Here is a 12,652-nt window from a genome sequence, read left to right on the forward strand (position 1 = left end):
TTACAATATTTCCATTGAAGGAATTCAGTTCTTACAGATTAAATGTCAATAACCCAATAGTCTACAAAGTTGATAATGTTCAAGTGCTTTTCTGGGTCGTCTCAGACCTTTGCGATGGGGCTTTTAGCCCCCCAAAAATATTGATAACTTTTTACATCCAAAGGATTTACTTGTTACTAATATAAGTCTAGCCTATTTTCTTCTTTAGATCCCTTTTTCACTCCGATAGTATCATTAAATCGAGTCAATGCAGAGCAAATGGAATGCAATTTTTCATACTATTAAGTAAGTGAAATAGATACAAAACGATAATCTTGTATTATGCCATATTATATCACCATATTCTACTGAGATCTTACGGAGCCTGTCATGCCACGAGACATTGGTCAAGGTCTGATCATAGAAAGTTCTCTTCAAGCGAACCAGCTACCCTCTGTATGGAGCTTTCGCGGTGCGTTGGAATAAAGACACATTTTGGTTGTGAAGTTTCCCAATGTGGCAGATTAAAAAAACAAACTATATATCTACAACAGGCCAGATCAATAGTTCAAAGCACCACACTCCCATAATTCCATTTTCTCTTCGAAGAAATTTCCCTTCAACTATTATTGAAAAAATAACGAATCAAAATTTTTCCGTGGAGGTTGAAGGGAAATATCCAAATACAGTCTTATGTTTTTCAGATAATCCATTATTTTGCAGGCAATGAAATTACTCTTCTTCCTCCCCCGAGTAATCATTAAATAACTAATTTACAAATCTATTGATTTTCTTATTTCTCTATTAAAGACCAGAAATGCCTTGCTGTACGTATCATTGGAAAGTTGCATTAACATAAATTACGAGCAGTTAGAAGAGGTTAATTTGACAAAAGTGTGTAAACTATAAAAACGGCTCAAGGTAGCATTGTCCCACACTAGCCAACTTCCGCGAAATTAACTCTACCAAAGGCGACCCTATTACTGGAATAGCTTCCGGTTACACCTGTTACAATTTTGACTGCCCATAAAAACCAATTTTGGTTCCGAGTAAGGAATAACCAGTTACACCAAAGGATGCGGTCAATACCAAGCTAGAACCACCAACCTTGAACCCAAGTCCAATTAGCACGAGGTTTTTTAAATCCACCAGTAAGATACACCGCGAAATACGTGCAAGGATCATCATTAAGACCATCATTTTACTTGCCGACCATCTATGAACTGATCGGAAAATTAACCAACCAAAGTTAGCTTCGTCATTATACTATTGAACAGTAAGCAAAATAGCCTCCCAGTAAACGTCGGACGGCTTAGCTTAAAAAGTCAGTTAGCAAACCCCGTAGCTACTTGTACTAAAAGAACAAGTAAAGCTAATTCCTCCTAGACCAATAAAAATGTTGACATGAGGAGGAACGTAATTTGCTAGTTATATCATCTGCAATGCGCCTGAATTTCAAGACGTTCTTCGGAAACCAATCATCACTTTTATTGAGAATAGGTAAACCAAGGGACCCCCCTCTGAGAAACCGTATATGAGAATTTCATCTCGTACGGGCTCAAACAGAAACACCCAAAATAACCGCTCGTAACGGTATGTGTTACTAAAAAAGTTTCAAACTTCTTAATTGCTATGGATTCCAATTTTTTTTATGAAGATACGAAAGAATCAAAATTCCGGAAAAGTTCTTCGTTTGTAGTTATAATGCCCAAATATCAAGAGTCGGCTCATTTCGTATTTATATTGATCATTATGGGCCTCTTGAAGTCTTCTTATTTACCTATTTTTTCCTTTATTTGGTATGTAATGCGGACTCTTACTCTTGTTTTCTATTATTGATTAGGGGAATTTCTCTGTTTAGACCCTTATTGAATCAATTAAAAACCTAATTCAGGACTAGAAAACCACGATGATTCAAAAAAAAAACCTTTTCCAAAAAAAAGTTCAAAAATTCACTGAGTTAAAGAACCCTTGGACTGTATCACTTATTCAATGCTTATTCAAATGGACGAATATAAGGAAAAAAAAGACAAAAGAAACCGTTTATCCTTTAACCAAAATAAGTATAAACGGAAAGAAGAAAATTTTTTTTCGGAGTCCGGCCACGAGTCTTGATAAGTATGAATCATAGTTCTAATATTTGTTCTGAATATTTTGAATCTATTTCAGTATATTCTTGTGCTCCAGATTACTAAGCCTAGACTGAATATCCACGAGATAAAATCATCTTGATCAAGATGGACCGACTTTCTTCTTCCTGTCGTATCCTTAGGATCAATTCTAACAAGTCACCCACACTTTATGATTCCGGAAAAATACAGAAAAAAATAAATTCCACATCGAACGTACCAAAAAAAGAGTGGGCTAAAAACGGAACCATACGATTACTTAGACTTTCCTTTTTATTGAAAAGTTATTTAGGGGTTCTTTGTAATCGAAATCTAATTGCCTTGAAATTCCGTCCGAGTAAAATGGAGGAATTATAAATCTCCAAAATAAATACATAGGAATATCGCAAATAGAACCCATCGCGACACCCATTAAAGGTGTAGTTCCCCACCCAGGAGCCACTTTACCATATTCCGAATTAATTGGTTTTCAATAAATCCCCTACAATAGTTCGCTGGGCCCAGATCAAAACTAGCTCAACGGTTTGTGTAGCCATAAGAATAATCCTTATATTTTTTTTTTTAAATTCAGTGAGAATCTGTTGACTTTGTATACCATTCCGTTGTTAAATAAATGATCTTTATCCATAGATCATTGTGGTCTTCGCAAATTATATAATAATGGAAACAGCAACCCCTATTGTCCCGCCCCAATCCTTAACCTTCGCTTATATTCTGGTTTACTTGTAAGTTTTATGGGGTATGCCGCTTATTAACTTGCTTTTTGGGCAACCCGCTCAAACAAACTAAGAGAATCCATTCAGGAAACACGGGGGACTAGTGAAGTAATTGAGCCTCACAAATATTGTGAGGGTCATTTAACTTCAATTGAGATAATGAGAAAATCATTTCGCCTTTTTAGTTGGGAACTTTTAAGGCGGTTCGCGAAAAAGATAGCGAAATAAAAATTATTCCTAGATGTCGAGGGGACAAGAGGAATTGTATAAACCAATGCTTCCCATAGATTTGATTTCGGTTTACAATTATAGCTTCCATACCTTGTTTTAGTTGGGATCTTTTTACGGGATTTAAAAAAAGGACCAAACAAGAGGTCAAAGAAATGAAAAAGTCAGCAATCCGAATCAAGGATTTTAATCCGCTACCCTATCCTATGTCAAATCAAAAATTAAGGAAAAAAGGAACAGAGCAATCTTGTATCAGGGGACTAGACTCATTTTTTGAGTTGAATTCTCCAAGTTTTTTGAATGCCCCCAAATTCGTTACTTGAGCGTCCAAATCTGGGTCAATTCCCAGCAAAGAGATCTCGAACAAAGGTTCTAGCACCATGCCAAATGCTGTCCGAGCAGAAGAGCAAAGCAAAACGAAGCATGCCCAAAAGTAAACAACCCCTTGGACTGCTACGAAAAACCCCATCGGATTTCAAAGTAGCACGATCTAAATTCAAAAATTTCACCCAATTGAGCAACGTCTAGCATAATTTTTTCACAGTAGCAGATCCTATAACTCACTCCATTGGAGTTCAGCCGCCATTAGAACTCAACAGTTACACCGGAAACTTGTTCCAACACTATACTTCGATTCTGCTCTGTCGAAAAGGGAACATCTGGCTCTAAAACAATTCCGTCTCCGTCTACCAAAAACAACCGGAAATGTGTTCAAAAAAGGTCGGCATACGGCGTACAAAAAGTTCGCGCCTTCTTTATCTCTAAACAGGGTGTCCTAACACCCAACGCTATTCGCATTCCCCGTTGTCCATGGAACCCCGCTCTGAATAGATCCACCTTTTTGCCGGGATTATTCCCGATATAAATCATAAAACAGCGTAATTTTTTCAGAATTTTTAGGACCAAAAGCTTCTTGATAAAAACTTTGATTTTTCGGCTAACCGGCACTTAACTTCTTCGATATATTTCTTGCTGGAAAAGTATCCCTTGATCCCATTGACTAACGATGGGCCAAAATAATTCAATCGGGTTAGTTGCTGAACCATTACCACATTAGTTCCAAGCAAACAAACAAAAAGCTGCAAAAAAATAACAGCAAGCGATACTACTCGGGAAAGGACGGTTTCAATATTCCCATACCTTAATCCTTTGTATAGACGTTTGGGGCGGACGAACACTTTAAGATGAAGTAGGCTGCTTAATTATGCCCCAATGTTGACCTGCTGGCAATATGATGCGAGGGCTATTCCGCCCGGAACAAAAGGGTATCAAACCCTTCGACGCACGCGCCACGCAGGATTTACAGCTTGTACCCTTCCGGGGTTGAATCCATAAGGATCGGATACCCATATCCCGGACCATACAATCCGGTTACATGAAAAATGCACCAAAAAACCAAAAGCAAACCCAACCCTGAGAGGAAATAAATTTTGAACTTCCATAAAGAATTTCTTCGGCAAATCCAAAGAAGGTTTTCCTGTACGTTTCATCAAAAATATTTCTGACTCCCCAATAACACCCAATGCCAGATAGCGTTGCTAAGAACCCAACAATCCAGAAAACACCAATATGTTTCCGGCCCACACCTTCGTAACTCCAAATAACCCTATCGCGTAGCACTTCATCGCCATCACGTAAGCGTGGCAATCATTAGCTAAAAATTGTGTAGTACCATCGTATAGTAAACTCAACGTATTGTTTAGTTCCCACACCAAAAGCTAAACGATTCCTTAGTGCTATCGCATAGCAAATTGAACGCATCGCTTAGCTCCCGTAGGGTACACCGATCGTTGGCGTTCAAACAGTCACAGACGAGTAGCGCCATTTGCTATACGACGTTTGACGATCGTTTGGCATTCAACATCACAACGATTAGCGCCCATTGCTATACGATCGTCTAGCTTTTCTTCACATTATGTAGCGTCTGGAGCTAGACGATCACTTAGCAACTGAACCTTAACAACAATTTTGAGCAGAAGCTTAAAAAAACTGGAACAACAGCTCGACCTCCTTTACTTGTTTCTTCAATTACATCTTAATTTCAACTCTAATGACTCCAAATAAATTAAAAACTCTTGCTAACACATAAAAGCTCATCAAACAAGAGCCAATTACAAATTTAAATGATAAATTAAAGAAAATTAAAAAGCCAAAACTCAGAAAACCATATCAGTGCATCAGTTTCATATTTCTCATATAAACACCCATCATACCAAAATTAAACCGAATTGAATACTTATATGACGCTCTGATACCAATTTTAGATTGCATTAGCAACAGTGGAAGCATAGGATCATCTAAGCACTCTAATACACTAATTTTGGCAAAATATAAATCATGCTCTTGCAAAAAAACAAGTGAGTTTCGAGACATACCTCTTGTAGAACTTCTTCAAAGCTCCTTCTCCAGCTGCTATCTTCTCCAAATCTTGTTGCAGACCACCTCAAGATCTTTTCCACTAAATTGAGTTGTGGGACTCAAAACAAGCTTGAATCAAGGGATGAAGAAGAAATGCTCACTGCAGTAATCTTGTTGAAGAACCTTTTCTTCAATCCGAATTTTCTCTAAAATTCTCTATAGATTGCATGCTCGATTTTCACTCCAATCTCTTCATTATATTGCAGATCAACAAGCAAAGGAGAGAGTTGCATGAGTTGCAACTCATGCTTGGAGAAGACAAGGCAAAGAGAATGCTATTTGTGTGAGCTACTTAGGTGATAGATAATGGAAAACATTTTCCATTTTAGTGTTTTGTTTTTTCTCTTTTTCAATTTTATCTCCAAAAATTAAAATTTGATTTTAAAACTAAAAAATGAAATTAATTTCATAAATTAATTTTAAATAAAACTTAATTAATTTAATATCAAATATTAAATTAATTTTTACACAAATCGATCTTTATATATTTAAATCATATTTAAATATATAAATTCTCGTATTCCATTTAATTTTCAAATTAAACAATTATATCTCATATAATTACTAATTTCCTTAATTCTAATTTGAACGTTTCAAATTAACTTATCACGCTATTCCAGAGCTAGTTCGTTACGAGCTAGTAGAGGGACCTCGTGGACCTACAGATCATGGGCTCCAACGATCCGAGATTAATTGGCTAAACTCATTAGACTAGATTAATCCTCACTTGTTAACTAATGGGTCACTCCGCTAAAGCCCATAGTTGCACTCCTCTCACTGTAGATATATTATGTCCACATGATTTAATCATAATCAACAAGTCAACCCTTCACAACTTGTTTGTAATAACGGCTGGGTCAAACCCCCTCTCTTTGGGTAAACTCTTTTGCCACAAGTCTAGCTTTGTAGGTATGTACCTTACCAGCTTGGTCTCGTTTTCTCTTGTAGATCCACTTGCAATCGATGGCTTTTACCCCTTCTGATTGATCTATAAAATCCTAGACATAATTGAAATACTTAGATCCCATTTCAAGATCTATGGCTTTAATCCATTGGTCTTTGTCCACATCATTTATTGCTTGATTAAAAGACAATGGATCCTCTAAACCATCATCTGAGATGATGACTTGAGTTTCAGTTAAACCTATGTACCGGTCAGGCTGTTGTACAACCCTCCCACTACGATGAGGCATTCTCAACTCTTGAGAATGATGTGGAATATCAATTTCATCAACAACTCTTGTTGAAGGACCTGCTCTATCAATAACTCTTGTTGATGTATTTTTCGTTTCTCTGGACATTTCTTCTATTACTAACTTACTACGAGGTTGATAGTTCTTTATATAATCTTCCTCCAGGAAGGTTGCATTTGTCGATACAAATACTTTATCTTCCTAAGAATTATAAAAGAGACCAACTTTTGTTTCTTTTGGGTAGCCTACAAATAGGCATACTTTTGAACGGTGTTCCAACTTTTTAGGATTCTGCACCAACACATATGTTGGACAACCCCAAATGCTAAAGTGATATAAATTTCCTTTACCTCATCTCCAGAGCTTGTAAGGTGTTTCAGAAACACTTTTCAAGAGAACCATGTTCAAAATATACACCGCAGTTCCAACTGCATGTCCCCAAAAAGAATTTGGTAACTGAACATAGCTCATCATGGAACGAACCATGTCCAAAAAGGTTTGGTTTTTCCTCTCTGCCACACCATTCTGCTGAGGTGTGCCAGGGGCTGTGAGTTGAGATCGAATTCCATGTTCTATCAAATAGTTCTAGAATTTCATGTCCAATTGAAGTGTTTTAATCTTTTTACCTAATTGGTTCTCAACCTCAACTTTATACTTTTTGAACTTTTCAAAAGTTTCAGACTTTTGGTGCATTAGGTAAACATGCCTATACCTGGAATAATCATCTATAAACTAATGAAATATTCATACCCTCCTCTTACTCTAATATTTAGAGGCCCACAAAGGTCTAAGTGAATCAGCTCTAGGGGTTCTTTGGCTCTAAGACCTTTTCCAGAAATAGATTTTTTTGTCATTTTACCCTTAAGATAAGACTCACATGGTGGTAATGAACTGTCTTCCAACTTATTTAGAAGACCGCTCTTAACTAATCTCTCAATCCTGTTGAGATTTATGTGATATAGTCTCAAGTGCCAAAGATAGGAATTTGGAGAAAGCTTCATCTTCTTATGAGTCCCAACAGTTTTAAACATCTCTATGTTTAAAACAACTTTGACCTCAATTGGTTTTAACATGTACAAGTTATTTTCTATTTTTGCAGAGCAAATATGTTTATTTCCCATATTGATGAACACTTCATCGTTTTCGAAATAAACTTTATAATTTTGTTTTAACAAACAAGAGACAAATATTAGATTCCTTTTCATAGAAGGAATATAATATACATTTTTCAAATAAATATACTTATCTCCTATAAATAACTTCATATCTCCCACTGCTTTGGCTGAAACAATCTCCCTGGTCTCTACCTTATAGATTGTTTCACCTTCTGTCAACTATCTCTAGGAACTTATTGTTAGGGTTTGTGCCCTAAAGTCTCGTGTCCTATAGTTTGTAAACAACTTTGTACGAACGCTTGTGATGTATAGTATATATGATATTTACTTCACCTCTTGACTTTGCACATTTAGATGTTTTTTTTTTTATTTTACCACAAACCAATAAACTCAAAATACCTGGTTGTCTTTATGTAACTTAAACATGTATGTAGTCTCATACAAGTGGATCATGTCTTAAGTGACAATCAAAATAGTCTATAGTATATGGATATAGGAGGGAAATCTTATCCTGGTAACACTACGGACGCGACCCGCTTTGTGGAATTGTTACAAATGTTGTGAATTGTCACAGATGGTCTAATCCTGATCATTTGTGTAGTGGACATGTGAGTGGAGGCGTCCTATGGAAAGAGTTTGTATAAGATCTGACCTCGAGGTGTTAATGTCTTGTCATATAACTCCATTCATGATTGAGATTTCACTTCACTAGGATGACCATAGGTAGCACGACCTCAATCTTGAGTGAGTTGGGAACTCCTACCATTGAGGGTGGTCCTTTAATTTGCATGGGTGCGAGTGGCCAGAGCGTCAACTCAAACCTACCATTTTGGGGATTCGCCTGATTTGGGAGCTGGGAACTCAACTTCATAAGATGAAGTTCACTCCTTCCCCAAAGTAGGGGTAAGTAGATAGATTGCTCTCTTAAGGGCTGATCCCGGAGCTTGAATGATGTGGTGCCACGCACCTTCTCATGGCCCGATAAGTGTTCACACATAGTAGGACTATGTTGTATTGTTCATTAGAGGGATTAGTGGTACTTAAGGAGGAAGATGTAATTACAGGGGTAAAACGATAAATTGGCCTGTTGTAATTACGAGCATCTGTGAAGGATCATTGTACTGATGATTGGTTATATCTAATGGACATAGAAATATATCTATAGCAAGAAGAGTTCAACTGTTGGTCTTTAGTGAAATGTCTGGCAGTTAACAGATGGTAGATATCGTGACTAAAGAGTTTAGTTAGCTATTCACGTACCATTGGAGCTTCGAGCCATAGGCTCATAAGGTCCCCTTGGTAGCTTGGATATAAGTTGAGAGTCAGTTTTTGGGTCAGTTTGAAATGTTCAAATTGACAAGAGAAAGTTCGATTATATATGATATAATTAAACGAGTTAATTAAATATGATATAATTAACTTTATATATGAGATACATTAATTTGGAGGATATTGGATATAAATATGATTTATATCTAGTAGAGGAAATATTATAATTAATATATGATATTAATGTTGGGTTTCATGTTTTCAAGGGGTATGACCAGATAGATAGTTAGGGACATAGGGTGCAAGACGGAGTTCACGCCTACCCGATTTCGGATAGGAGAAAGGTTGTTCTCTCAAGTACTGAATCCAGACCTTGAACAAGAGGCCCTACCCTCTCACTGGGTGAGAGAGTTTGGTTTAGTGATTGGATCACAAACAGTTGTTCATTAGAGGATCAGTAGGGACTTGAGGAATAAGATGTAATCTCAGGGGTAAAACAGATATTTGACCCAGTCGTTATTACGAACAACCTGTGAAGGGTCGACTTGTTGATTATGGTTAAATCATGTGGACATAATATATTACAGTGATGGGAGTGCAACTATGGCTTTAGCGGAGTGACCCATTAGTTAACGAGTGAGGATTAATATAGTCTAATGAGTTCAGCCAATTAATCTCGGATCGTTGAGCCTATGATTTATAGGTCCGCGAGGTTTCCCCTACTAGCTCATTTAACGGACTAGCTCTAGAATAGCATGATAAGTAAATTTGAAACATTCAAATTAGAATTAAGGGAATTAGTAATTATATGGGATATAATTACATGTTTAATTTGAGAATTAAACGGAATAAGAGAATTTATATATTTAAATATGATTTTAAATATATAAAGATCGATTTGTGTAAAAATTAATTTAATATTTGATATTAAATTAATTAAGTTTTATTTAAATTTATTTATGAAATTAATTTCATTTTTTAGTTTTAAAAATCAAATTTTAAATTTTTGGAGATAAAATTGAAAAAGAGAAAAAACAAAACACTAAATGGAAAATGTTTCCATTATCTATCACCTAAGTAGCTCACACAAATAGCATTCTCTTTGCCTTGTCTTTCTCCAAGCATGAGTTGCAACTCATGCAACTCTCTCCTTTTGCTTGTTGATCTGCAATATAATGAAGAGATTGGAGTGAAAATCGAGCATGCAATCTTATAGAGAATTTTAGAGAAAATTCGGATTGAGAAAAGGTTCTTCAACAAGATTACTGCAGTGAGAGCATTTCTTCTTCATCCCTTGATTCAAGCTTGTTTTGAGTCCCACAACTCAATTTAGTGGAAAAAGATCTTGAGGTGGTCTGCAACAAGATTTGGAGAAGATAGCAGCTGGAGAAGGAGCTTTGAAGAAGTTCACAAGAGGTATGTCTCCGAAACTCACTTGTTTTTTTTGCAAGAGCATGATTTATATTTTGCCAAAATTAGTGTATTAGAGTGCTTAGATGATCCTATGCTTCCACTGTTGCTAATGCATCTAAAATTGGTATCAGAGCGTCATATAAGTATTCAATTCGGTTTAATTTTGGTATGATGGGTGTTTATATGAGAAATATGAAACTGATGCACTGATATGGTTTTCTGAGTTTTGGCTTTTTAATTTTCTTTAATTTTACATTAAATTTGTAATTGGCTCTTGTTTGATGAGCTTTTATGTGTTAGCAAGAGTTTTTAATTTATTTGGAGTCATTAGAGTTGAAAATTAAGATGTAATTGAAGAAACAAGTAAGGAGGTCGAGCTGTTGTTCAGTTTTTTTAAGCTTCTGCTCAAAATTGTTGTTAAGGTTCAGTTGCTAAGTGATCGTCTAGCTCCAGACGCTACATAATGTGAAAAAAGCTAGACGATCGTATAGCAATGGGCGCTAATCGTTGTGATGTTGAATGCCAAACGATCGTATAGCAATGGGCGCTAATCGTTGTGATGTTGAACGCCAAACGGATCGTGTACCTACGGGAGCTAAGCGATGCGTTCAATTGCTATGCGATAGCACTAAGGAATCGTTTAGCTTTGGTGTGGGAACTTAAACATACGTTGAGTTTACTATACGATGGTACTACACAATCTTTTAGCTATGATGCACGCTACGTGATGCGATGAAGTGCTACGCGATAGTGCTAAGCGATAACGTTTAGATGCGGAGCTAAGCAATCAATTAGATGAAAGAGCTAGCGATGTGATGATGCTCTATACGATGGAGCTAAGCGATCGTTTAGCTATGACGAATACTAAACGATGACAATGAAGCGTTAGGCGATGGTGTTAAGCAATCGTTTAGTTCTATACGATAGAACTAAGTGATAGCTAAGCGATAGAGTGAGCGATCGTGTAGTTCTATACTAGGATCGTTTAGCTTCGGCAAACACATAAGCGGTCGTGTAGTCCTTCACAACACAAGGCGATGAAGCTAGACGATTGCCTTCAACGCTACATGATCGACCTTAGCAAGACTTTGAGGTTGGACCAAGAGTAACAGTTTGACCGATTTTTCTCAAGGTCCAATCAGATTCAGCCTCAAAATGTTTTTTGGCTATTCCGGTTCAGACTCATCCAGTCCAGTTCAAAGATGTATGGGTTTCGATTTGGTGCGATTACGAGTGGTTCAAAGATGGTTTTGAAGCTGATTGTAATAGTTAGGCTTCTGTTTGCTTGTTTTTGCCAAAACTAAAACCATATCAGTCTGTGTTTAATTAATTTATGCATTTGATGTATGTTTATAATTAAATAAATTTTGTATGTGCATATAGTATGTCATTTAGAATTTAAAAATCCCACCATAGGAAGCATGTTACATGCATCGAAATATGTTTATAAATTGTTATAATATATAGTATGCATGTTAGGGTTTCTTTAGTTTAATATAAGTGTTATATTAATATTTGAATGCCTTATGTATGTTATGGATGTTTAGCATGTTCAAAAATTTTTATAAGTTGTTATTAAATATCCATAAACAACAGTTGCATGCTCACATAGGTTGACCACCTATTTATTGTGAAACTTATAAAACCTAGGTTACAAACTCAACCGATATATAATCTTTGTGTCTAAGGCCTGGGGGTACTTAGTTGACGGTTTTACATAACACTCCTACCTGAGGATATGGTCGAACTATTGAGTGTTGGTAATCGATTTTACAAGCATACGTGAGTGATGTGAGGTAATAAAAATGGCGTTTATCACCTGACATCGTAGGTTAAAATCCAATTATAAGAGTTATTACTTAGATAAACCACATAGACTTAGGTTCTTTATTAGCCGAAAAAGAATCTAAGTATAAATCTACCCAAAATAGAACATTCAGTAGAAATTTTAATAACTTCTATATGAAGAGTTATTTAGAAAAACTTCAGTGGGAGATTAATAACATATACGATACGTTATTTTTAGCTCTCTCACGTCTCTTAAGAGTTAAACAATCCAGATTTAAGTGGTACTTTCGTGTCACCCTAGAAGTGACCTCCATTCGAAAAGTATTTTTAGCTTAAATCTAGATTTTGGTGAATAAGAGGGAGTTTGTTCAAACATAAGTTTTTATCGATATAATAGAATTTCA

General features: G+C 36.1%; 1 pseudogene; it reads right to left on the reverse strand.

Moving 5' to 3' along the window:
- Window positions 1-3,266: 3,266 nt before the first annotated feature.
- Window positions 3,267-12,652, reverse strand: part of LOC120076573 — a 17,747-nt pseudogene continuing 8,361 nt past the window's right edge.

The sequence above is a fragment of the Benincasa hispida genome, chromosome 1 (genome assembly GCF_009727055.1).
Source record: "Benincasa hispida cultivar B227 chromosome 1, ASM972705v1, whole genome shotgun sequence".
Lineage (NCBI taxonomy): Eukaryota > Viridiplantae > Streptophyta > Magnoliopsida > Cucurbitales > Cucurbitaceae > Benincasa > Benincasa hispida.